Below are 27,580 nucleotides of genomic sequence, written 5' to 3'. Positions count from 1 at the left end.
GGAGTTCCTTGATCCACTTAGATTTGACCTTAGTACAAGGAAATAGGAATGGACAAATTCGCATTCTTCTACATGATAATCGCCAGTTGTGCCAGCACCATTTGTTGAAAATGCTTTCTTTTTTCCACTGGATGATTTTAGCTCCCTTGTCAAAGATCAAGTGACCATAGGTGTGTGGTTTCCTTTCTGGGTCTTCAATTCTATTCCTTTGGTCTACTTGTCTGTCACTATACCAGTATCATGCAGTTTTTATCACAATTGTTCTGTAATACAGCTTTAGGTCAGGAATGGTGATTTCACCAGAGGGTCTTTTATTATTGAGAAGAGTTTTTGCTATCCTAGGTTTTTTGTTGTTCCAGATGAATTTGCAGATTGCCCTTTCTAATTTGTTGAAGAATTGAGTTGGAATTTTGATGGGGATTGCATTGAATCTGTAGATTGCTTTTGGCAAGATAGCCATTTTCACTCTATTTATCCTGCCAATCCACAAGCATGAGAGATTTTTTCATCTTCTGAGATCTTTAATTTCTTTCTTCAGAGATTTGAAGTTCTTATCATACAGATCTTTCACTTCCTTAGTTAGAGTCACACCAAGATATTTTATATTATTTGTGACTATTGTGAAGGGTGTTCTTTCCCTAATTTCTTTCTCAGCTTGTTTATTCTTTGTGTAGAGAAAGGCCATTGACTTGTTTGAGTTAATTTTATATCCAGCTTCTTCACTGAAGCTGCTTATCAGGTTTAGGAGTTCTCTTGTGGAATTTTTAGGGTCACTTATATATACTATCATATCATCTGCAAAAAGTGATACTTTGACTTCTTCCTTTCCAATTTGTATCCCTTGATCTCCTTTTGTTTTCAAATTTCTCTAGCTAGGACTTCAAGTACTATGTTGAATAGGTATGGAGATAGTGGGCAGCCTTGTCTAGTCCCTTATTTTAGTGGGACTGTTTCCAGCTTCACACCATTTACTTTGATGTTGTCTACTGGTTTGCTGTAAATTGCTTTTATCATGTTTAGGTATGGACCTAGAAATCCTGATCTTTCCAAGACTTTTATCATGAATGGGTGTTGGATTTTGTCAAATGCTTTCTCCCCATCTAATGAGATGATCATGTGGTTTTTGTCTTTGAGTTTGTTTATATAGTGGATTACGTTGATGGATTTCTCCATATTAAACCATCCCTGCATCCCTGGAATGAAACCTACTTGGACAGGATGGATGATTGTTTTGATGTGTTCTTGGATGTGTCGGGAGGAATTTCTTTTCTGTTCCAGTCTATTTGGAGTTCTGTAGGTTTCTTGTATGTTCATGGCCATCTCTTTCTTTAGGTTTGGGAAGTTTTCTTCAATAATTTTGTTGAAGATATTAGCTGGCCCTTTAAGTTGAAAATCTTCATTCTCATGTACTCCTACTATCCGTAGGTTTGGTCTTCTCATTGTGTCCTGGATTTCCTGGATGTTTTCAGTTAGGATCCTTTTGTGTTTTGTATTTTCTTTGATTGTTGTGCCGATGTTCTCTATGGAATCTTCTGCACTTGAGATTCTCTCTGCCATCTCTTGTATTCTCTTGCTGATGCTCGCATCTAAGGTTCCAGATTTCTTTTCTAGGGTTTCAATCTCCAGCGTTGCCTCACTTTGGGTTTTCTTTATTGTGTCCACTTCCCTTTTTAGGTCTTGTATGGTTTTGTTCAATTCCATCACCTGTTTGGTTGTGTTTTCCTGTTTCTGTTTAAGGACTTGTACCTCTTTAGCAGTGTTCTCCTGTATTTCTTTAAGTGAGTTATAAAGTCCTTCTTAATGTCCTCTACCATCATCATGAGATATCCTTTTAAATCCTGGTCTAGCTTTTCAGGTGTGTTGGGATATCCAGGACTGGCTGAGGTGGGGGTGGCTGGGCTGAGATGATGGTGAGTGGTCTTTGTTTCTGTTAGTAAGATTCTTACATTTGCCTTTAGCCATCTGGTAATCTCTGGAGTTAGTTGTTATAGTTGTTTCTGGTTAGAGCTTGTTCCTCCTGTGATTCTGTTAGCCTCTATCAGCAGACCTAGGAGACTAGATCTCTCCTGAGTTTCAGTGGTCAGAGTACTCTTTTCAGGCAAGCTCTCCTCTTACAGGTAAGCTGCACAGATATCTGGCATTTGAACCTGCCTCCTGGCAGAAGATGAAGGCCTGAAACAGGGCCTGTCCCAGAAGCTGTGTAGCTTCTGTTGTTGGTACTCTCACCTACACAATCTAGTCTCTGAGATATCCTGGACCAGAGATGGGTCCCCCAGGTGCTTTGTCAAAGCCCTCCCAGGCAGGACGGACACCGCTCCTCTGGCAGGGAAGGTGCCCGGATGTCTGGAGCCTGAAATGGGGTCTGTCCCAGAAGCTGTGTGCCTTCTGCCTGTCCTAGAAGCTGTTAGCTTCTGCAGTCCACACTCTCACCTGGGCAGACTAGTCTCTAATGAATCCGGGAACCTAGATGGCTGCCCCAGGTGCTCTGGCAAAGCCCTCCCATGTGGGCACCTTTACTCATTTCTATCTTACTGTATTCTCCATCAAACTGCCAAAACCAAGAAGTGATTTCCATTATATTTGCCAAAGAAATACAATGAAGAAAATCTGAGACATGTGTGATTTGGCTAGACCTACATTAGCCTTCCATGAACTTGACGTGCTTGACAAATGCTAGGCCAGACAGACAAGACAGTCACTCTGAGAAAAGAGAGATGAACAGGAGGGACAATTTAATACTTTCTAATAACAGCACGTTTTTTGATCTAGGATTAGTAATTACAATACCAATCAGGAGATGTCCATATATCAATCATATCCATAAAAAATACTTGGGATGGTTTTCAAAATACCAATTTATATTAGAAAGCTTCCTTGAATAAATGAAAATCATGTGGTTGGCAGATAGTACTCCTCTGGTCTCTTTCAGCAGTGATGGATTGGTTTTTCCAGCTATGGAGTGCTGGCTGTTCTCTTTTAGCATTTTAGCAAAAGACAGCAAGCCTGGGCCAAAGTCCCACCTTTATCAGGGCAGCACATTCAAGGGATCAGTTGACTTGACCTAGTTCTTAATGGTGTCTAGTAAATGCTAGAGGTTTTTATAGTCTTTGCTGAGGCCTTGCTTGAACATACTGGCACCTATGTTTTTTCTTGGTCCACCCGTGCTCACATTTCTCACACTGGGACCATGTTACCCTTCGTGAACACTAATACTTCTTTAAGATTCTGTCACTTGAATCTCAAGTTCTAGATGGTAGATCTGAGAGATCAAATATGGCTTCCTCACTGCCGGGGAAGGGGAAGTACTGTTAGCTTTGTCAGTGGAGGTGCGCACTGGTACATGTGTGAGAAGACAGAGTGACTCAGAACACTGCGCTTTCCCTGTGTGGAAATGTTTTACCCACTTATGAGCCGCAGGTCCTATGAGAATACATCTCTCCTGCCACTAACTTATACAACACTTTGTGGCCACCACAGATCAGGTTTTATGTTTTGCCTACTCGTTTACCATGTTTTCATAAGTACTTTATACTCAAGGCTGTTTTCCAGGAAGGGTTGAACATTGGCCCTCCCTAGTTACCACACAACTTTTACTTTCTGCTTAATATCTTGGACATCCTGATAGTTTAGTGATACATATTGATGGATAAGATGAAGTTTCTTAAAACAAACACCAGGCTTTTGCCTGCTCAGGCCTTTTCTTTCCATCAGCCTGTCACATCCATGTAACAACATTAAAAAAAGCAAATCTGATATTAAGATACTGATAAAACACTTTAAAGTCTGGGTAGCTATACAGGCTTTTGTATTTCCTATATAATAATTTTTATTTGTCTTTCTATGCATCTGCCCTTAGCAGAATCATTGAGATTCAGAACATAAGTGCAAAAAAGCCTAATATGTCCCAAAGTCTGGCCGGACTGCTGTATTTTGATAGTTTTTTTTTAAACAACTCTACACAGTATACTTTTCCTCTTTGTTATTTTTTTTGTGTTTACATCCTTTACAAATTGGCAGTCAATTTAGGAGCTAATTAGACTAATGTTTCTTAATTAGAATACTTGATTAATAACAAAAACTCATATTTATACTCACCATGTAACAGGAAGCCTAGAGCGCTGTAGTCATGTTTCATCCCAAAGTGCTCAGCAGTAAAATAAAAGCTTATGGGATACAGCCACCCGTGCCCACGCACTGGGCCATTTCTGACATTTTATGACCGTGACCCATTTCTGTGGCTGTTGGCATTGCTTTAGTTGGTCGGTGGCATGGTGAGTTTGTTTCCCACTCACTTGATGGGAGGGAAGAAGCTCACAGAACCAAGACCATTAAAGTAGGACGGAATAACTAATTAAACATACACACTGGTGACTTGGAAGAGGAGGTAGAAAGTGGCTATAAACATTCAAATAGAGAACTCGATGAGGAATGGATGTTTGGTTAGTGAGATGACTCAGTGGAGACAGACACTGGTAAGCCTGATGACTTCACTTTGACCTCTGGAGACCATGGCGTGAAGAGGCGACAGACCCCTGTAGTTTGTCTTTTGGTTAACTACTTCTGAAAGAGGAAAATTACTGGACACCTGAACTCTTCAACTCAGAGTCCTCCTACCCCTCCCGTCTAGAGATTGTTCCCGGAACACTCCTGAACTTCTCACCCCAGAGTACATTCCTGAACTCTTCACCCCAGAGTCGGACCCCCTCCCAATTAAAAACTGTTCCAGGAACATTTTTTAGATAAGGGTCTCCTGGAACAAACCTAGTCCTACCCCTCCTAACTGAGGACTGTTCCAAGAACATTTTTGAGATAAGGGCCTCCTGGTACTACCCCAGAATGTTCCAATAGATCGGGTACATTGCCAAAATATAGGACACGACCCCTTGGTGACGTAAACTTGTACTCTTCCTACCCTACTCCTCCCCTTGGTTTTTTTTCTATATAAGCCTGTAAAAAATTTGGGTCGTCGTCGAATCTCCTCTACACCATGCTCGGTGTATGAGTTTCGGCCCCAGAGCTCTGGTTTATGTGCTTTTTATGTGCTTTCTTGTTGTTGCTTTATTAAATCTTACTCTCTACATCTTGAGTTCGGTCTCAGTGTCTTCTTGGGTACGCGGCTGTCCCGAGGCTTGAGTGAGGGTCTGCCCTCCGGGGGTCTTTCACTTCCAACCCCCACAAATAGGTAAAAATAAGTTAAAAATGGATACAAACATTTTGTGCAGAACAGGAATGAGCAGAAAGAACAAGATTACAAATGTCTCAGTTCTGCATTTCCTGGGTCCACCCTCCATATTTCTGACCAGGCTCTGTACTGGCTGCTCCCTGTAGTCAACACTGGAGATGCCCATGGAAACAGATCATTGATGGCCTTAGGCAGGTGCTAGCAAAGGAGCAGAAAGAGGAAAGCCAGAATAGTACTGGCAATTGCACCTGTGTCCGTGGCAAGCTAAGCCAGTTTCCTTGCTTGTGTTTTAAATGATTATTTCAGTAGATTGGGTGTGAAAATGCCTGTAGATTGCTTGACTGAGTTGTGTTTCCAAATTCTCTGCTTGAGAGAATTGTGACATTTAACAAAGAGACTGCGTGGAGCAATGTAACTTTATAGTCGTATTGATAGCAGGATTAGCAGAATTATCTGTGGGGAATGCAGCTTTATGCGTTCTCTCAAAAGATCAGCTTCATACCCAAATTGTTGTGAATGACCAGAATCTATTTTCTGCATTTATTTATATCATGAAGTGAAAACCACACACTTCTCTCCTGTGTACCTCTACCAGATGCAAGGCTCTGCACAGCTAAGATATCGCCACTGCATCTCAAGGGAAGCAGGGAGAAACCAGGGAGGGGAAACAGTGTGGGGATGCATTGTCAACTGTGTCAAGAACCTAGAACATCTGTCTAGATTACAAGCCCCACTGTGGAACCAGTATAAGCATACATTCGTCGATCTGTTCTTTACAATTTAAATAATAAAGACTATTTGAAGATGAGAGGAATTAGTGGCTGGCAGTAGATCACTATGGTCTGCAAATACACCTTATTGATGATTATTTTATGCATGTAGGAACAGAATTTGGATGCATGCTGACTGGTCTAGCTTCCACCCCTGCCACTTGTTAATTGCAGTGGAAATCCATGATTTGACACCAATTAACCTAACCTATGTATGTAACCATATCTCAACTTCCTAGCTCAGTTCATCATCTTTGAAATAAGCAATAGTGCAGCCATATTGATTTATTTACAGTTTAAATTGTCTTTTTAAAATACTTATAATCTTCATTTGGGCTTTAGGTATTTTTTTGTTGAACACAGAGAAAAATCTTTCAGCTAAGGGAGACAAAGTTGTTTTAGGATTTAAGTGTGAGCAATGAAAGCCACCAATTTCTACTGTATTATTCATGTCTAAACTAAACAATAATCATATAAAATCCAGTGATTATATTAAAAAATCATTTTAAGGGGTATCAAAGATTAAGTAACTGGACTATTTTAATGCAAATAAGCTATCAGAAAATACAGGGTGCTGTTCTGGGAGTGGAGTTTACAGACATGTAAGTTCTCTCATGCTACAAACTGTAAAAACAAAAGAATAAAAAGTCCAACTAAATTATGATGCATATATGTAAGTGTCAGGAACTGCCTAATATAATGGGAAAACCTCAAATAGAATAATAATTTAATCAAAAGAGATAGCTCTATTTCATACCAGAGAAGGTTTGATTGAGGAGTTTCCCACTCTTTTGGGCAAATACTTAATGTGCTTTTAGAACCCTAGGATTCTATAGTCTTACTCCCTGTCTTTAAGACTTGCAAAGACTAGACCCAGTCCGAGCTACCTTGTGGTTCAGGGTGGCTCCTGAATGACAGGCATCACATCTGAATAGTAAGCGCTAAGCAAGAAGAAGGAAACTAGCAAAGTTACTTGTCCTTTCTATCTGAGCAAACTTCAGAAGTCTCATGTGACACACACAGCACACATGTGCGTCTGTCTTATTTTTGCCTAGAACTAAATCATGTGATTACATCATATAAGATGTAGGGTTGGCTGAGAAGCGTGGTGCTTTTCTGGGTAGCAATTTACACCTCTAAAAATACTTGACAGGAGCTGATAGTCCCTGTTGTAGACAGGGACTAAAGAAATGGACAATGTCTTCACTAGCAATTTTACAGAAGATTCAGTATAGCTTTTGTAGAAATGTATTATCAGAAGCAAGAGCACAATGTCTTGTCCTCATCAAATATTGGTGCATGTTCATTGCATTAATTCAGGTCTCAGAGTGAAGGTTACAGCTCCAGAGAACTTAATAGACACTTCACAGCAGAGATCCACCAAAAATTTAAATATATTAAGTATCAAATTGAGAAAATGTAAAATAATATTTTTTAAACTTTTTATTGATTCTTTTCACATTGTGTGCCACAATTGCACTCATCTCTCTTCCCCATACCCACACTCCATTCTTACAACTTCTCCCTCAACAGAAAAAAATATCTCTTGTGGAAGCTGTCACAGTGTGTCACAGTGTGTCCCTCAATATTCCCTTCTGTGCACACTTCTTGGTTTGCAAGTGTTCATTGTAATGACTCTTTGGAATGATACAAGGCCTCTGGCTTTTGCAACTCTATCAATACTGGAACCTTGCTAGGACTCCTCTTAGATATTCTGTTCTTGCCTTGTGTCATGGAGGTCCTGCATATTTGGATCAGTAGGACTGGATATTCATGCACTCCAGCAGTTCATTGGTGGGGTAGATGTTGGAGTGGGTTACTTCAAAGCCTTGAACCTGGTCTATAGAGATATCTGAGCTGGTCAGACCCCTGATTCTCCCAGTATTACTCCCTCAGGGCTGGCTCACCTGGCAACCTCCTCAACCAGGGCCATGTCTACACTGCTGCACAGGTGAGGTGCCGGGCTTACTCTCCCTAGTGTTTCAGCTAGGACATGGCCAATTCTCCTACTCTCATGACCCCAGGGCCAGCTCTCTAGCCTGTCATAAATAGTGAAGGTCAAGGGAAGCGAAGTCATCTCTCCCTCTTCTTCACCACTGCCCAGCAAAAGGGGCAAGGCTAGCTCCCCTGCATTCACTCCCTTGGGGCTGGCTCACCTGCAAATCCCATATTCAGAGCCAGCTCTACTGTTCTGTCCAAGCCTTGCAGCAGGTGAGGGTCAGAGACAGTTCCTGGTCTCATGACCCCAGGGCCAGCTCTCCAACCTGTTGTAGGTGGCAAGGGGCGAGGGTGGGCGAGGGCATCTCTCCCTCTCCCGAGCTGACTGATGGCAGATAAGTTGTAGGGCCAGCTCTCCCGTGCTCACACCCTCTGGGCTGCAACCTTATATCCAGGGCCAGCTCTATTGTGCTGCCCAGGAGAGATGCAGGAGCTGTTCTTTCAAGTGCTGCAGCAGGTGATAGGCAAGGCGGGATCTCCTGCTCTTATGATCCCAGAGTCAGGTCTCCTACTTGCTGCAGGTGGTGAAGGGTAAGGGAGAGGAGGGTATCTCTCTCATCCATGAGACAGTGTATGGCAGATGAGTGGTAGGGCCAGCTCTCCCAGTTTATATCCTTGGTGATGGTGGAGGTGAGGGAGTTGCTCACCTGTAACTCCCATGATAAGCAGGGCATACTCTCCCAAGTACTACAGTTGGGTAGGGCAGGACCAGCTCTCTTGTGTTCATGCCTCAAGGCCAGCTCTCGCATGATGCACAAATGAGGGGTGTAGCCAGTTCTGCACAGCCTTCAGACACCAACATGTCTGCATGGCCTTTGGTGATTACAGATTCCTGCTGTTTGCAGGACCATGAACCCAGACATAGACTCCAGTGGTACCACAGGCCAGGATGCCATCGTAATTCCAGGCTGCATCACTGGCTACTTACATCAAGCTGTTCCTCACTATCCTTGAGTCTACAGTCTATAGTTTGGCCTCTCTTCATTGTGCCCACCTCCTTATTTTTCTCTCTCTCTCTTCCATTTTCCCACCATTTACTTGCTCCTCTGAGTGGTGCCTGGGGCGTCTGAGTGTCTGAGGTAGTCTCAGGAGTGCTCTCAGGAGTGCTTTATCCTGCTTGGGCATTACTGAGCCACACAGGAGCAATCTTAGGTACATGCTGGTCATCTCAGACTAGCTCCCTGCCTGGGCCCCATGGCACCCGTCTGGTGGTTGTTTGGGGCTTGATCCTTGTCTGCCTGGCCCACCCACATGGCCCCACATAAGGCCCATCTGTCTCAGGATCACTTCCCCCAGCCCCTGGCCTGTGATCTAAGGCAGGGTTCTTTTGGTCTCTGGTTTGCTCCAGGTCCCTGGGAATCCATTTAAGCCTGAGAGTAGCCAGACTGGTGGTCATCTAGTCAGGGTTCTCTAGAGTCACAGAACTTCTGGGTAGTCTCTATATAGTAAAGGAATTTATTGGTGATTTACAGTCTGCAGTTAAACTCCCAACAATGGTCAGTAGAAGCTGTGAATGGAAGTCCAAGAATCTAGCAGTTGCTCAGTCCCACACAGCAAGCAGGCAAAGGAGAGAGAGAGAGCCTTCCTTCTTCCAGTGTCCTTATATAGTCTCCAGCAGACGGTGTAGCCCAGATTAAAGGTGTGTGCCACTACACCTTTAATCCCAGATGACCTTGAACTCAGAGATCTCCCTGTCTTAATCTTCTGGAATCCATAGCCACTATGCTTCAAGATCTCCATACCAAGATCCAGGTCTTGCCCCTGGCACTGGGCTGTTGGTCATCTCAGGCTCACCTTTTTCTCAGAGAATGGTAGGCTACTTAATCATTCAGATGCTGTCAGAACACTGGACTTATACATAGCCTCTCTCCTTTCTGTCACCTACTGACACACATGCGACACAGCAGCCACATCTGCAACATCTCTAGGAGCAGGGAATTAATTTCTATTTATTTTCATTTTTCTGTTTATTTGTTTATTTGTATATTTATTTGACATCTTATTGCAATCCTCCTTCCTCCTCTCCTTAGAGTCCCACCCTCACAAATCCCTTCCCCCATCTTCCTCTCCCATTCTCCTCAGAGAAATACCATTTCCACTTATGCTCTTACTGCCTTCTATCAGCCACAAAATAACTTTTCTGGCTTCTCTGAATTCCAACAGTCTATGAGGCCCCCTTGTCCCTAACCACCTTGATATAGTCATAATGCTATCAACTGCATAGAAGGCTCACTAGTATGCTCTCATGTATGTGCTGTGGCTGCATTTGGTTGATTCTGTCCTACGACTTATTTGTAAGATCCTAACAATGAAAGCTGGAAACTTTCGGGAGATGAAATGAAATGATAAATGTAAAAGACAAAATATAAGGTCTGAAAATCTGTGAAAGGCAGCCTTTAATAATGGACAGGCATTACCACTAAACAGTCTGCAAATGACACACTTTTTTTCCTCATTAAGAAAAACACTCCTATGGAGCAGAATGTTTTTAGTTGAAATACACAAGCCTCTAGAATATGAATTTTGGAGATAAGGATAAAATAAAGGTAAGCATGCAGGTATTTTGTGAAATAGGTCAGTTCTTAGGATGGTTGCATGAGCACCATGGGCTGTTGTTCTGTAACTGTGGTACAAGGCTGAGGCTAGACATGCAAGAGATAATCAGGTAGGTGCCTAACACTGGTCAATGAACTCAGTGGAAGGAAGTTGGCATCTGTACTGGCTAGTTTTGTGTCAACTTTACACAAGCTGGAGTTATCACAGAGAAAGGAGCTTCAGTTGAGGAAATGCCTCCTTGAGATCCAGCTGTAAGGCATTTTCTCAATTAGTGATCAAGGGGGAAAGGCCCCTTGTGGGTGGTGCCATCCCTGGGCTGGTAGTCTTGGGTTCTATAAGAAAGCAAGCTGAGCAAGCCAGGGGAAGCAAGCCAGTAAGGAACATCCCTCCATGGCTTCTGCATCAGCTCCTGCTTTCTGACCTGCTTGAGTTCCAGTCCTGACTTCCTTTGGTGATGAACAGCAACGTGGAAATGAAAGCTGAATAAACCCTTTTCCCCACAACTTGCTTCTTGGTCATGATGTTTGTGCAGGAATAGAAGCCCTGACTAAGACAGCATCTTTCCTTCTCAAATGTCTCACTGAAAAACTCTCACTGAGCTGCTTGGTAATAGTTTACTCTGAATTTCACAGCGTAAATGAACACTAGAACTGTGGACCCACCCCATCTTCCGCACCATCTATCCATTGGTTCTTTACTTCTGCTCATCACCTTATTGTCTTCTTTTTTCCCTTACCTGTTCTTTCTTTTCTCCCATTAAAAAACTGTCAAACTGTTTAAATCTGTTATTTATTGATCATGATTGGTAAACTGTAATAATGATCTGTTTCCTAGATGCTATTATATGCACTGGAAAGATGATCATTTTCAGCTTGAAGAGCAAGCAGACAATATTTATCTATATCTTCATAATTTGTTGGGCTCAATAGATGTTTCACTTTAAGGAAACTGTCCTTTATGCATAAAAGTCTGGATATTTCATCCACCAGATTGTCTATGATTACCTCCACATAGCTTTCCAAGTTTCTTAACAACCATCTCTTGAAGATTTACTGTATGGCAGACAGGGAGACAGATGCTACAGATTAAATAAGACTCAATCTACCCCCGTGCATCTCAAGGAACATGTAGAATATTTGGAGAAGCAGCCTATAAAATCCAGAAGATACAATTAAAATAGTGGTTCAAAAATAAAAGCATATATAAATGCCTTCTGGCTCATTCTCTGACAGGGTTTGAAGGGAGATGCTCAGGCACTGATAAGCAGCATGAGTCCATTGCCCCTGGTGTCTGATTACTGGTCTAAATTCTAGGGAAATCTTCTCAAAGTGCTTTTCTAAAGGAAAGCAATGGTAAGATCATTGATGATACTTCTGTGAATCCCATTAAGAAAGCAATATTTTCTACTTTTTGAAAATTATTCTAATACTTTTTTGTCCCATATTCTAGATTCACTATATGGCACTCATTCAAAAATAGAGTATCACTTTGAGGCAAGGTATTTCTTCCCTGATACTGATGGCTAATATTTCATTTAAAATGTCATTTTAGATGCGATAGTCAAAGACACAAAGACAACAGAATTCTCCATAAAAATCACACAAATGCATAAAAAGATAATCTTTTTTCTTTTACAGTGGGAAGAGACTATTTTTTGAGTTTCTAACTATTTTCCAGGATGAGGAATAAATTGCAAAATTTTGAGATGTCCTTAGTTCTTCCCCAGCACGAATAAAACATCTTTTATTATTGTAATCTTGGGGACATGTGAAAGAAGGTGACCTCCTTCCCCTCAAAGATGGGGTATATATTTCTGTATTTAAAATATTCACATATCTGTGACCTCAACTAAGACCATAGGTTAATATGGAGACAGCAGTTGAGAACTGAAAACAGTTTCACAATATTTTCATATCTACTTGCATTTCTGAATAAGTATTCAGAAATATCATCTTCAATCTATGTGGAAAAGCAGAGTAGAATTCAGGGGGAAAGTCATTATTCATGTGCAACCTGCAGGCTCCTGTTTCTCTCAGCTTGTTGGCAAAAGCAGCTTTCCAGAGCCTTTCAACTACTTTGAGCTTAAGAAAAGAAGGCACTAAGTGGGAATGTGCTGTGTTGCAAACAGAAGACTATGGGTACTTGCAATGCTAATAAAAATAGGGCCAGTGAAATGAAGGGATGCATGCAAGAGAATACTTACTTGACAGGATGGGAAATGACTGAGAAGTTGGAGATCCATATTCTAGAAGAGACCTAGACCTGTAAAAATGTTTGAAATTCAGCAAAAGTAGTCAAACTAGGAGGTTTTTCTTTAAAAGGGAAAATTTAATGTACATATTGAAATCAAAAATATATTTGTCTTTCAAATGTTTAAAAGGTTCATAGAGACAGAGCATTAAAATGTCCCTTTATCCACTGTTCTCAGCCCCTTAATCACAACCCCAGGAGCATCTGACATTACAAGTTTCTAATGTATTCTCCCAGACATATTTTAAGGATATAATATGACTATGCCTATTCCCTTACTTTATCCATATGGTGAAGAACTTCCCAAACCTTGTGTTAACATGTTTATCAGTAAACTGACTGACAGTGGCATGTTTCCTCTAGGTAGGAAGCCCAGACTATCAGAGTTGGTCAAAATACCAGTGTCTTTTTCTGGGAGATGAAAAGGAAAAGTAAATCAATACATACAATTGCTCAGATAAAAGTCAGTACTAGTATTTGTATTGTATAAAGATGCCACATTTGCACCTATGTCATATTACTGGTTGTGGGGGTTTGAGAACGCTTGGCCCCCATAGACTTATGTGTTTGAATGCTTGGCCCACAATGGCACTGTTAGGAGGTGTGGCATCATTAGAGTATCTGTGGCCTTGTTGGAGAAAGTGTATCACTGTCAGGGTAGATTTTGAGGTTTCCTATGGTCAGGTTCTGCTCAATGCCGAAGAGAATCTCCTTTTAGCTGCCTTTGGATCAAAATGTAGAACTCTCGGTTCCTCCAGCATCATGTCTGACTGCACACTGCGATGTTTCTCCATCATGATGGTAATGGACTAAACCTCTGAAGCTTCAAACAAGCCCCAACAAAATGTTTTCTTTTTCTTTTACTTTTTAATTACATTTAATTAAAAAAATTTTTAATATTTTTATTACGTATTTTCCTCAATTACATTTCCAATGCTATCCCAAAAGTCCCCCATACCCTCTCCCCCACTTCCCTACCCACCCATTCCAATTTTTTTGGCCCTGGCATTCCCCTGTACTGGGGCATATAAAGTTTGCGTGTCCAATGGGCCTCTCTTTCCAGTGATGGCCGACTAGGCCATCTTTTGATACATATGCAGCTAGAGTCAAGAGCTCCGACGTACTAGTTAGTTCATAATGTTCCACCTATAGGGTTGCAGATCCCTTTAGCTCCTTGGGTACTTTCTCTAGCTCCTCCATTGGGAGCCCTGTGATCCATCCAATAGCTGACTGTGAGCATCCACTTCTGTGTTTGGTAGGCCCCAGCATAGTCTCACAAGAGACAGCTATATCTGGGTCCTTTCAGCAAAATCTTGCTAGTGTATGCAATGGTGTCAGCGGTTGGAAGCTGCTTATGGGATGGATCCCTGGATATGGCAGTCTCTAGATGGTCCATCCTTTTGTCACAGCTCCAAACTTTGTCTCTGTAACTCCTTCCATGGGTGTTTTGTTCCCATTTAATTTTTTTTTACACTCCAGATTTTGTCTCCCTCCAGGTCTACCCTCTGACTATTCCCCATCCCATACCTCCTTCCCATCCCCATGTCCCCACCCTCCCACTCTCCACCCCACCAAACCTCTAAACTCCCTAGGGCCTCCAGTCTTTTGAGGGTTAAGTATAACTTCTCTGACGGAACCCAGACCCAGCAGTCCTCTGCTGTAGCTGTGGTGGGGGCCTCATATCAGCTGGTGTATGCTGCCTGGTTGGTGGTCCACAGTCTGAGTGATCTCATTGGTCCAGGTTATTTGAGAATGCTGGTCTGCCTACAAGGTTACCCTTCTCCTCAGCTTCTTCTAGCTTTTCCCTACCTAATTCAACCACAGGGGTCAGCAGCTTCTGTCCATTGGTTGTGTGCAAATATCTGCATCTGACTCTTTCAGCTGCTTGTAACACCATCCCTCACTTGATGCCTTGTCTTTCTGCTGGAGGTAGGCTCTACAAGTTCCCTCTCCCCACTATATGGCAGTCCATCTAAGGTCCCTCCCTTTGAATCCTGAGAGTCTCTCATCTCCTGTGTCTCTGGTACATTTTGGAGGGTCCCCCCCTCCTCCTACCTCCTGAGGTTGCTTGTTTCCATTTTTTTCTGCTGGCCTTCAGGGTCCTTTTTTCCCCACTCAATACCTGATCATGTTCCCCTCTTTCCGTCTTCCCCTGTACACTTTCCCACCCAGGACCCTCCCTTCCTTCCTACTTATGATTACTTTCTTTTCCCTCCTAAGTGGGACTGTGGCACCCTCACTTGGGCTCTTCAGCTTGTTGAACTTTTTGAGTTCTGTGGACTGCATCTTTGATATTCTGTTCTTTTTTTTGGGGGGTGGCACTAATATCCATTTATTAGTGAGTACATACCATGCATGTCCTTTTAGGTCTGAGTTACCTATCTCAGGATGATAATTTCTAGTTCTATCCATTTGTCTGCAAAACTCAGGGTATTCTCATTCTTAATAGTTGAGTAGTATTCCATGTGTAAATAAACCACATTTTTTTTATCCATTCTTATGTGGGTTGTTCCCAGCTTGTGGCTATCACAAACAAGGCCACTATAAACATAGTGGAACATGTGCCCCTGTGACCTGGTGGTACATCTTTTAGCTATATTCCCAAGACTGATACTTCTGGGTCTTCAGATAGATCTATTTCTAGTTTTCTGAGGAGCCTCTAGACTGATTTCTAGAGTTGTTGTACCAGTTTGCAATCCCACCAGCAATGGAAGAGTGTTCTTCTTTCTTCACAACTTCACCAACACGTGCTGTCACCTAAGGTTTCGATCTTAGCCATTCTGTAAGGTGGAAAGTCAGGGTCATTTTGATTTGCATTTCTCTGATCACTAAGGACTTTGAACACTTCTTTAGGTGCTTCTCAACCATTCAAGATTCCTCTGTAGAATTTTCTGTTTAGTTCTATACCCCATTTTTGATTGATTTCTTTTGTGGTTAACATATTGAGTCCTTTATATATTTTAGATATTTTCCCTCTATTGGATGTGGGGTTAGTGAAGATTTTTTTCCCAATCTGTAGGTTGCCGATTTGTCCTATTGAAGTGTTGCCTTGGTCATGGTGTCTCTTCACAGCAATAAAACCCTAACTAATCAACTGGTCATATATTTAAATAGTGGAAGTGCCTTAAAGATATATTTTACAATTTGTTATATAAGAGTTATTGGGTTACTTAATGATATTAGTTTTGAACTTTCAGGCAATTATTTTCAAAATTGAGTTGAAAAGAAAGGAGGTAGCCTTTAATTACTGAGTTATTGGCATATTTTGTCTCTCATTTACATGATAACTTATCAAGGTGAAAAACTGACTTGTTTATCTGTTTAGTGCTTAGAACATAATACTCTATAGATATGTGTTGAACAAATGACCAAATGAATACACTTATAAATAAATCATCCAACTCATCAATAATTGATTTAATTCCCATATGTCACAGCAGTAACGATTTCCACTTGAGCTTTGATGAAACAAGAGAGCTGACATAATAAATCAGGTCTTAGAACAGTTCTTTCAACATTCCATAAGTCTGAGGTGTTGGCACTAGGTGGATTTGCTAGGTTAGTTTAATGCAAACAAGTCATAAAACAGAAATTCTTTTTTTTTCATATTTTTTCCATTTTCAATTGCTCTGCCTTCATTATTTCAAAGCAAACAACTATGTATCTGCAGGGGGACCAGGGGGGAGGACAAAACAAGAGATTCATTAATTGAAGCCCTTTTTAAGACATGATACTTTAGCTTCATAGATGTGGTAAAATAAATTGCCATGAACAAATAATAAAAAAATAAAATAAAATTGTAAAACAAATGTAATGTGCTTATATTGCAGGGTTGAAAATGGATTAATTAATTGAACTTAAAAGATGCATCAATAGGCTCAGCCAACGTACTAAATAAACAACACAAGCATTTATGGATTAAAACAAGTTTCTGAAGGAGTGTTCACTAAATATTATGGTTTCTGGGAAGGAATAAGAAACAATGTGCCTTGCTTTGTTATCAGGAAACTTCACATTTGACATTTTAGAAGCAAGAGGAGCAAATGGCTTAAAAAAGTGAAAAGGCAATTCACCATGATGGGTGACATTTGGAAGCTGATGTTATCATTTGCAATTTAAAATTCAGAAATGATAAAGCACAATCAAAGGGTCTTATTGAAATATATGCACTTATCTGTGAATACAAGACAGAGGGGTTTGAATTTGAAAGTTTATTCCTTCCCATCTCCACTTGTTTTTTACAAAATGTTTCTTTGTTCTGCTCACAGAAAACTATGTCCTCTTCAAGAAGATAAACAGCATTACAAACTCCTAACCCATCTAAACGAAAGAGAGAGAAAGGACCTAAATTAACAGAATCAGAAGCAAACAGGGAATCTAATCTAACAGGACCTAAAGCTGTACTACAGAACAATTGTGATAAAACTGCATGGTACTGGTGCAATGACAGACAGGTAGACCAATGGAATAGAATTGAAGACCCAGAAATGAACCCACATACCTATGGTCACTTGATCTTTGACAAGGAAGCTAAAACCATTCAGTGGAAAAAAGACAAAAGTAATTCAAAATTTTGTAATGAATACTTTAGGGTCAAGAAAAAAAAGTTCAGGGCCAAGTGGATTGCAGTAGAATTTTACTATTTTCTGACTTCCTTAAACTTAAACAAACAAACAAACAAACAAACCAAAAAGAAACAGAAGAAGAACTCCATAACTCTTTCTATGGAGCCAATATCACTGTAATACACAAATGAGGTAAAGACCCACAAAAAGACAGCTACAGGCCAACATTATTGTTGAATATAAATTTTAAAATGTTCAATAAAATACCTGCAAACAGAATGCTGACATACATAAAAACAAACTTACACCATAATTATGTTGGCTTTATTCTTGAAATGTAGAGATGGTTCAGCACACATCCGTCAATACATGCAATAGACTTAAAACTGGGTCACCTAGGGTCTGGAGTGAGTGGACACCCCTACAGTCCCTAGAGGACTCTCCACGTGATCTTAGGATCACTGGTGATCAGAACACAACATCGGGTCCAATCCAATTGCTCGGGACCTGAGACAGCAGTAAGAAAGCAGAAAAACGGCCTGACCAGGGGCACAAGTCCCTTCCGGTGGGCACCAGCACCAGGACAGGGTCACCTTGGGGGCAGAATCAGCAGACACACCCACAGTCCCCATAGGACTCTCCACGTGATCTTAGGATCACTGGTGAGTGGAACAAAACATCAGTTAAAATCCAATTGTGATGGGCCTGTGACAGCAGGAACAAGGACACCACGGAGTCCTTCCTGACCAGAGGCTTGGGTTCCTTTTGATCAGTACTGGTTTACCTTGTTTTCAAACAGAACAGACAGCTCCAAGGTCCTCAAAGGAGATACCACTTACAGGCACTGTAACACACCCAGGATCGTAGGATAACAGGATCCCAGGATAACAGGAGCTGGGTCACACCAGTATTTCATGGTTTCAGAGGAAGCTGGACTGCCAAGAACTCTGACACACCCAGAATCTCAGGTCCACAGGAGCCCACAATCAAAGGATCACAGAGAAAGCTGGACTCTGAGGAATCCTGAATCAACTGGGATTATAGGAAGGACAGGCTCTAATCAGATATATTGAGGGCAGCAAGCACTTGAGATAATCAGATCGCAGGAGACAAGTGTAAAAACAAAAGCAACAGAAACCGAGGTTACTTGGCATCATCAGAACCAAACTCTCCCACCATAGTAAGTCCTGGATATACCATCATACCAGAAAATCAAGACATGGATCTAAAGTCACTTCTCATGATGATGATGATGGAGGACTTTAAGAAGGAAATACAGGAAAACACAGGTAAACAGCTAGAAGCCCTTAAAAAGGAAACACAAAAATCCCTTAGAGAGTTACAGGAAAACACTACAAACAGGTGATGGAATTGAACAAACCATCTAGGATCTAAAAATGGAAGTAGAAACAATAAAGAAATCACAAAGGCAGACAACTCTGGAGATAGAAATCTAGGAAAGAAATCAGGAACCATAGATGCAAGAGTCAGCAACAGAATACAAGAGATGGAAGAGAGAATCTCAGGTGCAGAAGACTCCATAGAAAGAAAGGGCACAACTATCAAGAAAATGCAAAATGCAAAACTATCCTAACTCAAAATATCCAGGAAATCCAGGACACAATGAGAAGACCAAATCTAAGATTAATAGGTATAGATGAGTGTGGGGAATTACACGATGGTCTCCAGTCGAGCTGAGACCCATGTCACCTACATGACATGGTAGGCATTCCCTCATGCTCATGGAACTTGCCTAAGTTACCACCTCCCACAGACCCCACAAGAGAAGCAGGTCAGTAGTCACCTGGACAATGTTCCAAGCTTCTGACATTCAGGCTAAACTCCTCCCCAGTTACCTAGCAACAGTGAAGACCATAAAAAGGGCTGTTCGCCCCCCTTTCTTTCTTACTCCTTTGTTTTTTCACCTCTCACTTCTCTCACTTCTCTCTCCTCTTCCCTTTCTCTTTGTCCCCTCCCCTCCCCTCCCCTCCCCTCCTCTCTCTTCTCTCTCTCTCTCTCTCTCTCTCTCTCTCTCTCTCTCTCTCTCTCTCCTCTCTTTCCCCTGCATTTCTATAATAAAGCTCTTAAACCATAGAGAGTCTCTGCTATATCAAGAACCGCTGCACCCTCTGTTACTGTTGGGAACTTCTTCCCCTATTCCCTCTCTCATATAACCTGGGGCTACAGGGTGTGTCCTCAGAGTCCCCAGTCGGAGTCTGCCCCTTATCCACCCCCCGCCATGTGGGTCAGAGGCTTACATCTCCACCTGGGGCCTTGTGGAAATCTCCCAGCAGTCTCCCCTCATCCACCTGCCCAGAGCACAGGAACTCTGGCATGACATGGCATATTTTTCCTCCCCCAATTCTCCCCGGGCCTCCATGCCCCACCCCCTTTTTGTTCCCAACAGATGAGAATGAAGATTTTTCAACTTAAAGGGCCAGTAAATTTCTTCAACAAAATTATAGAAGAAAACTTCTCCAACCTAAAGAAAGAGATAACCATGAACATACAAGAAGCCTACAGAACTCCAAATAGCCTGGACCAGAAAAGAAATTCCTCCCGACACATAATGATCAGAACAACAAATGCACTAAATAAAGATAGAATATTAAAAGCAGTAAGGGAAAAAGGTCAAGCAACATATAAAGGCAGACCTATTAAAATTATGCCAGACTGCTCACCAGAGACTATGAAAGCCAGAAGATCCAGGACAGATGTTCTACAGACACTAAGAGAACACAAATGCCAGTCCAGGCTACTATACCCAGCTAAACTCTCAATTACCATAGATGGAGAAACTATAGAATTCCATGACAAAATCAAATTCACACAATGTCTTTCTACAAATCCAGCCCTTCAAAGGACACTAACTGGAAAGCACCAATACAAGGACAGAAACTACACGCTAGAAAAAGCAAGAAAGTAATCCTTCAACAAACCTAAAAGAAGACAGTCACAAGAACAGAATCCCAATTCTAAAATCAAAAATAACAGGAAGCAACAATTACTTTTCCTTAATATCTATTAATATCAATGGACTCAATTCCCCAATAAAAAGACATAGACTAATAACTGGCTACACAAACAGGACCCAACATTTTGCTGCTTACAGGAAACTCACCTCAGGGAAAAAGACAGACACTAACTCAGAGTAAAAGGCTGGAAAACAATTTTCCAAGCAAACAGTCTGAAGAAACAAGCTGGAGTAGCCATTCTAATATTAAATAAAATTGACTTTCAACCCAAAGTTATCATAAAAGACGAGGAGGGGCACTTCATACACATCAAAAATAATATCTTCCAAGATGAACCCTCAATTCTGAATATCTATGCTCCAAATGCAAGGGCAGCCACATTCATTAAAGAAACTTTAGTAAAGCTCACAGCACACATTGCACCTCACACAAAAATAGGGGAGACTTCAACACCCCACTTTCATCAATGGACAGATCCTGGAAACAGAAACTAAAAAGAGACATATTGAAACGAATAGAAGTTATGAAAGAAATGGATTTAACAGATATCTACAGAACATTTTATCCTAAAACAAAAGGATATACCTTCTTCTCAGCACCTCATGGTACCTTCTCCAAAACTGACCATATACTTGGTCACAAAACAAGACTCAAAAGATACAAAAATATTGAAATTATCGCATGCATCCTATCATACCACCACGAACTAAGGCTGATCTTCAATACCAACACAAATAATACAAAGCCAACATTCACATGGAAGCTGAACAACACTCTGCTCAATGATTCCTTGGTCAAGGAAGGAAAAAAGAATGAAATTTAAGACTTTTTAGAGTTTAATGAAAATGAAGCCACAACATACCCAAATTTATGAAATGCAATGAAAGCGGTCCTAAGAGGAAAACTCATAGCTCTGAGTGCCTCCAAAACAAAATAGAGAGAGCAGCTTGACAGCACACCTAAAAGCTCTAGAACAAAAGGAAGCAAATTCACCCAAGAGGAGTAGACAGTAGGAAATAATGAAACTCAGGGCTGAAATCAACCAAGTGGAAACAAGAAAATCTATTCAAAGAATCAATCAAGTCAGTAGCTGGTTCTTTAAGAAAATCAACAAGATAGATAAACCCTTAGCCAGACTAACTAGAGGGCACAGGGACAGCATCCTAATTAACAAAATCAGAAATGAAAAGGGAGACATAACAAGAGATCCTGAGGAAATCCAAAACACCATCAGATCCTTCTACAAAAGGCTATACTCAACAAAACTGGAAAACCTGGATGAAATGGACAAATTTCTAGACAGATACCAGGTACCAAAGTTAAATCAGGATCAGGTTAATGATCTAAACAGTCCTATATCCCCTAAAGAAATAGAAGCAGTCATTAACCAAAAAAAAAAAAAAAAAAAAAAAAAAAAAAAACCCAGGACCAGATGGGTTTAGAGTAGAGTTCTATCAGACCTTTAAAGAAGACCAAATTCCAACTCTTTTCAAAGGATTCCACAAAATAGAAACAGACGTTACTCTACCTAATTCATTCTACAAAGCCACAATTACTCTAGTACCCAAACCACATAAAGACCCAACAATGTTAGAGAACTTCAGACCAATGTCCCTTATGAATATCGGTGCAAAAATACTCAATAAAATTCTTGCTAAGAAAATCCAAGAAGAAATCAAAAGAATCATCCATCATGATGAAGTAGGCTTCATTCCAGGAATGCTGGGGTGGTTTAATATATGGAAATCCATCAATGTAATCCACTATATAAACAAACTCAAAGACAAAAACTACATGATCATCTCCTTATATGCTGAAAAAGCATTGGACAAAATCCAACACCCATTCATATTAAGAATCTTGGAAAGATCAGGAATTCAAGGCCCATAACTAAACATAAAATAAAAGTAATCTACAGCAAACTGGTAGCCAACATCAAAGTAAATGGAGAGAAACTTGAAGCAATCCCACTAAAATCAGGGACTAGACAAAGATGCCAACTTTGTTTCTACCTATTCAATTGGTACTTGGAGTCCTAGCCAGAGCAATTAGACAACAAAAGGAGGTCAAGGGAATACAAATTGGAAAGGAAGAAGTCAAAATATCACTATTTGCAGATGATATGATAATATATATAAGTGACCCTAAAAATTCCACCAGAGAACTCCTAAATCTGATAAACAGCTTTAGTGAAATAGCTGGATTTAAAATTAACTGAAACAAATCAATGGCCTTTCTCTACACAAAGGATAAACAGGCTGAGAAAGAAATTAGGGAAACAACACCCTTCATAATAGTCAAAATAAAATAAAATACCTTGCTGTGACTCTAAGGAAGTGAAATAGCTGTATGATGAGAATTTCAAGTCTCTGAAGAAAGAAATCAAAGATCTCAGAAGATGGAAAGATCTTCCATGGTCATGGATTGGCAGAATCAATATAGTAAAAATGGCTACCTTGCCAAAAGCAATCTACAGATTCAATGCAATCCCCATCAAAATTCCAACTCAATTCTTCAACGAATTAAAAAAGGCAATTCGCAAATTCATCTGGAATAACAAAAAAACCTAGGATAGCAAAAACTCTTCTCAATGATAAAAGAATCTCTGGTGGAATCACCACGCCTGACCTAAATCTCTACTATAGAGCAATTGTGATAAAAAAAACTGCATGGTACTGGTAGAGTGACAGACAGGTAGACCAATGGAATAGAATTGAAGACCCAGAAATGAACCCACACACCTATGGTCACTTTATCTTTGTCAAGGGAGCTAAAGACATCCATTGGAAAAAGGACTGAATTTTCAACAAATGGTGCTGGCACAACTGGCGGTTATCACATAGAAGAATGTCAATTGATCCATTCTTATCTCCTTGTACAACACTCAAGTCTAAGTGGATTAAGGAACTCTGCATAAAATCAGAGACAGTGAAATTTATAGAGGAGAAAATGGGCAAAAGCCTCAAAGATATGGGCACAGTGGGAAAATCCCTGAACAGAACAGCAATGGCTTGTGCTGTAAGATCGAGAATTGACAAAAGGGACTTCATAAAATTGCAAAGCTTCTGTAATGCAAAAGAGTCCATGTGACAAAAAGGCCACCAACAGATTGGGAAACTATCTTTACCAATCCTAAATCAGATATGGGTCTAATATCCAATATATATAAAGAACACAAAAAGATAGAATCCAGAAAACCAAATAACCCCATTAAAATATGTGTCACAGAACTAAACAAAGAACTCTCAACTGAGGAATATCCAATGGCTGAGAAGCACCTGAAAAAATGTTCAACATACTTAATCATCAGGGAAATGCAAATCAAAAGAACCTTGAGATTCCACTTCACACCAGTCAGAATGGCTAAGATCAAAAATTCAGGTGACAGCCCATGCTGGCAAGGATGTGGAGAAAGAGGGACACTCCTCCACTGTTGGTGGGATTGCAACCTGGTACAACCACTCTGGAAATTAGTTTGGTGCTTCACCAGAAAATTGAACATAGTACTCCTGGAGGATCCAGCAATACCTCTCCTGGGCATATATCCAGAAGATGTTCCAACTGGTAATAAGAACACATGCTCTACTATGTTCATAGCAGCCTTATTTATAATAGTCAGAAGCTGAAAAGAATCTAGATGCCCCACACCAGAGGAACAGATACAGAAAATGTGATACATTTATACAATGGACTCCTACTCAGCTATTAAAAACAATGAGTTTATGAAATTCCTAGGCAAATGGATGGATCTGGAGGGTATCATCCTAAGTGAGGTAACCCAGTCTCAAAGAACTCACATGGTAAGCACTCACTGATAAGTAGATATTAGCCCAGAAACTTAGAATACCCAAGATACAATTTGCAAACACATGAAACTCAAGGAGAAAGAAAACCAAAGTGTGGATACTTTTCCCCTTCTTAGAGTTAGGAACAAAATACCCATGGAAGGAGTTACAGAGGTAAAGTTTGGAGCTGAGATGAAAGGATGGATCATCCAGAGACTGCCCCACCTGGGGATCCATCCCGTAATCATCCATAAAACGCAGACATTATTGCATATGCCAGCAAGATTTTGCTGAAAGGACCCTGATATATCTGTCTCTTGTGAGGCTATGCCAGTGCCTGGCAAACACAGAAGTGGATGCTCACATTCAACTGTTGGATGGAACACAGGGCCCCCAATGTAGGAGCTAGAGAAAGTACCCAAGGAGCTGAAGGGGTCTGCAACCCTATAGGTAGAACAGCAATATGAACTAATCAGTACCTCCAGAGCTCATGTCTCTAGATGCATATGTAGCAGAAGATGGCCTAGTTGGCCATCATTGGGAAGAAAGGCCCCTTGGTCTTGCAAATTTTATATGCCCTAGTACAGGGGAATGCCAGGGCCAAGAATTGGGAGTGGGTGGGTAGGGAAGCAGGGTGGGGGGAGGGTATAGGGAACTTTAGGGATAACATTTGAAATGTAAATGAAGAAGGTATAAAAGGGAGAGTAATGTAACTATCAGGATATCTGAAAAAGTTCCAAGGAACTTCACTAGTAACTATCTACCTAAAAACACCTATAATATGTGCACGTCTGTTAATATGCATGCATAGTTTAAATGAAAAGTTCCATCTGGATGACAGTGTTATTACCAAGAGTCAAAGACAAAAAAAAAACCCAGCAAAAACAAACAAACAAACAAACAAGCAAGCAAAAAACAAAAAACAAAACAAAACAGGTGTGAGAATTTCTTTTTAGTTGGTGGTCAGGGTTGTCCAAGAGACTATTGAAGCCATTTTCCAACCTTGCTGCCATTCCTGAGACTTCTTGAGCAGGTGTCCTGTGATGCTGTCCGTCCTTTCCTAATAATGCCAGAGAAGGCAGCCAGCTAGTAGAACCCAGCCCACATACAAGCAACCGTTTTGGGGTAGCCCCTGCTCCAATTGTTCAGGACCCACATGACGATATGTGACATATCTGCTATACATGTACAGGGAGGCCTAGATCCAGTCTATACTTTCTTTGCTTGGGTGATTCTGAGGGCTCCAAGGATACAGGTTAGTTGACTCTGTTGGTCTTCCTGTGAAGTTCCTGTCCCCTTCGGGTCCCACAATCCTTCCTCCTATTCTTCCATCAGAGTTCCCAAGCTCCATCTACAGTTTGGCTGTGTCTGTCAATCACAGCCCCCTTCCCTGCACGTCTCCCTGATCCTCCTATTCCAGTCCCCTCCACCCCAATGTACCCATAACATCTATTTTATTTCTACCTTCCACGGAGACCTATGTGATCTTCTAGCCCAGTGGTTCTCAATCTTCTTGAGGCTGCCACCTTTTAATATAGCTCTTCATATTCTGGTGACCCCTAACCATAAAAATATTTCTGTTGCTAATTCATAACTATCATTTTGCTACTGTTATGAATCTTAATGTAAATATTTTTGAGATAGAGGTGTGCTGAACGGGTCTTGATGCACCAATTGAGAACTACTGTCCTAGCCCCTTCCCCTATACCTAACCTTTCTTGGTCTGTGGATTTTAGCTGAGTTATCCTTTATGTAATGGCTAATATCCACACATAAGTAAATATATATGATATCTACCTCTCTGGATCAAGGTTACCTCATTCACAATGATTCTTTTTTCTAGTTTCATCTATTTGCCTGGAATTTCATGCTGTCACCTTTTCTAACAGCTAAGTTTCTAACAGAATTGTGCAATGTACCACATTTTCTCTGTTTTTCTGTTAAGGGATATCTAGGTTGTTTCCAATTTCTGGCTATTGTAAATAGAGCAGCATGAATTCACAAGACTGAAGCAGCAAGTACAGGGTCTGCACAGGGCAGTATCAAGTCCTGTGCGGATATATTATGGCTTTCAGCTTAGTGATTTATGGGACTCTGGAGTGTTTGAGTGACGTGGTCTCTGATTCTTATGACTTCTCTTGAGTTCTTTTCCTTCTGTTTGGTTGCCTTGTTCAACTTCGATATGATGGCTCTTCTTTTATATTATTATACTTTATTTTATGTTTCATTGTTATCTCTTAGAAGCCTCTTCTATTTTAATGCTCTCATTAGAATGCAGCAAGGGAGTGGATCTAGATGGGAGAGGAGTGGGGAGGGAAGAGGAATAGAGGTAGGGGAAACTAAGCAGAATATATTATATGAGGAAAGAAGCTACTTCCAATAAAGGGAGAAAATAAATTTTAAAAAGTGTAACATTAACTAAATGAAAGGATGTAAAGATATGCCCATATATACGGGGAAATCTGCTGTGGGTGTCAGTTAGCATCTAATGCTGTATGCTTATAAATAAATCTTCTGGCAAGGGACCCCTATGGGCTGATGCAAGAGATATTCTCAGTAAACTCTTCATCAAAATATGCTCAGTTTATCTCTTCATAAACTGTGTCTACAAAACTCATAGATACTGTCTTTCGGAGGCCCAGGGCTTGGATGAACTCTGCCCTTGTCAGATCGTCCCTTCACTTTTCATGAAGGTATAATATTGGGTTTGTCTTTCCTGTTCCGGAGTTGACAATTCTCATTTTGTGTGTGTGTGTTTGTGTGTGAAAGATTTCCTTACCCTGTGTTCTATGCTCTGCTTTCTTGTAGTTATTTTCAAATGAACAAATGAAAAGTTTCCCTTTCTTCCTCCTTTACAAATGCTTCAAGAAAAATCACCCAGTTTAAAAACAAAACAAAACAAAACAAAACAAAACAAAACAAAAAACAAAAACCCCTCACGGTCTCCTTAACATAATCCAGAAGTGCTTGGTCATCTGCCTTACAGTCAGGCGTACATTTCACTGTTACTCCATGATCTAATTCAGAGCAGAAACATCTGCTGCATTTCAAATTGATTTTCAGAATTAGCTGGCTGCAATAGACACTAACTGACGTCAGTGGTATCATCAACAAGCAGTAACCAGTCTGCTCAGTCGAATCTATTTCAATTCAATGTATAGGTACATCAGCCATTATTTCCTCCCTCCCTCCCATCTTCCCTCTCTTCTCCTCTCTCTCTTCTCTTCTCTTCTCTTCTCTTCTCTTCTCTTCTCTTCTCTTCTCTTCTCTTCTCTTCTCTTCTCTTCTCTCTTTTCTCTCTTCTCTCTTTTCTCTCTTCTCTCTTCTCTCTTCTCTCTTCTTCTCTCTTCTCTCTTCTCTCTTCTCTCTTCTCTCTTCTCTCTTCTCTCTTCTCTCTTCTCTCTTCCCAGGCTGCTGGTACTTTCTCATAGTTTAGAATATTATCTCTCAACACGTGACTTTATTTGGTTCCATTCTGCTTATTTCTCCGTTTCTATTG

At 40.8% G+C, this 27,580-nt stretch overlaps 1 long non-coding RNA gene and 1 other non-coding gene across 2 annotated transcripts in view; one reads left to right on the top strand and one right to left on the bottom strand.

Annotated features, from left to right (window-relative positions):
* Positions 1–27,580, top strand: part of LOC110310602 — a 274,028-nt gene that overhangs the window by 188,446 nt on the left and 58,002 nt on the right. The gene's annotated exons all lie outside the window — the stretch shown is intronic.
* Positions 9,758–9,885, bottom strand: LOC115029475. Its single transcript, XR_003835050.1, has one exon. It is a non-coding gene; the product is annotated as a small nucleolar RNA SNORA17 (small nucleolar RNA).

The sequence above is a fragment of the Mus caroli genome, chromosome 15 (assembly GCF_900094665.2).
Source record: "Mus caroli chromosome 15, CAROLI_EIJ_v1.1, whole genome shotgun sequence".
In the NCBI taxonomy this organism is placed as follows: domain Eukaryota; kingdom Metazoa; phylum Chordata; class Mammalia; order Rodentia; family Muridae; genus Mus; species Mus caroli.
The sequence above is the reverse complement of the archived record's forward strand: the minus strand, read 5'-3'. Positions and strand labels throughout refer to the sequence as shown.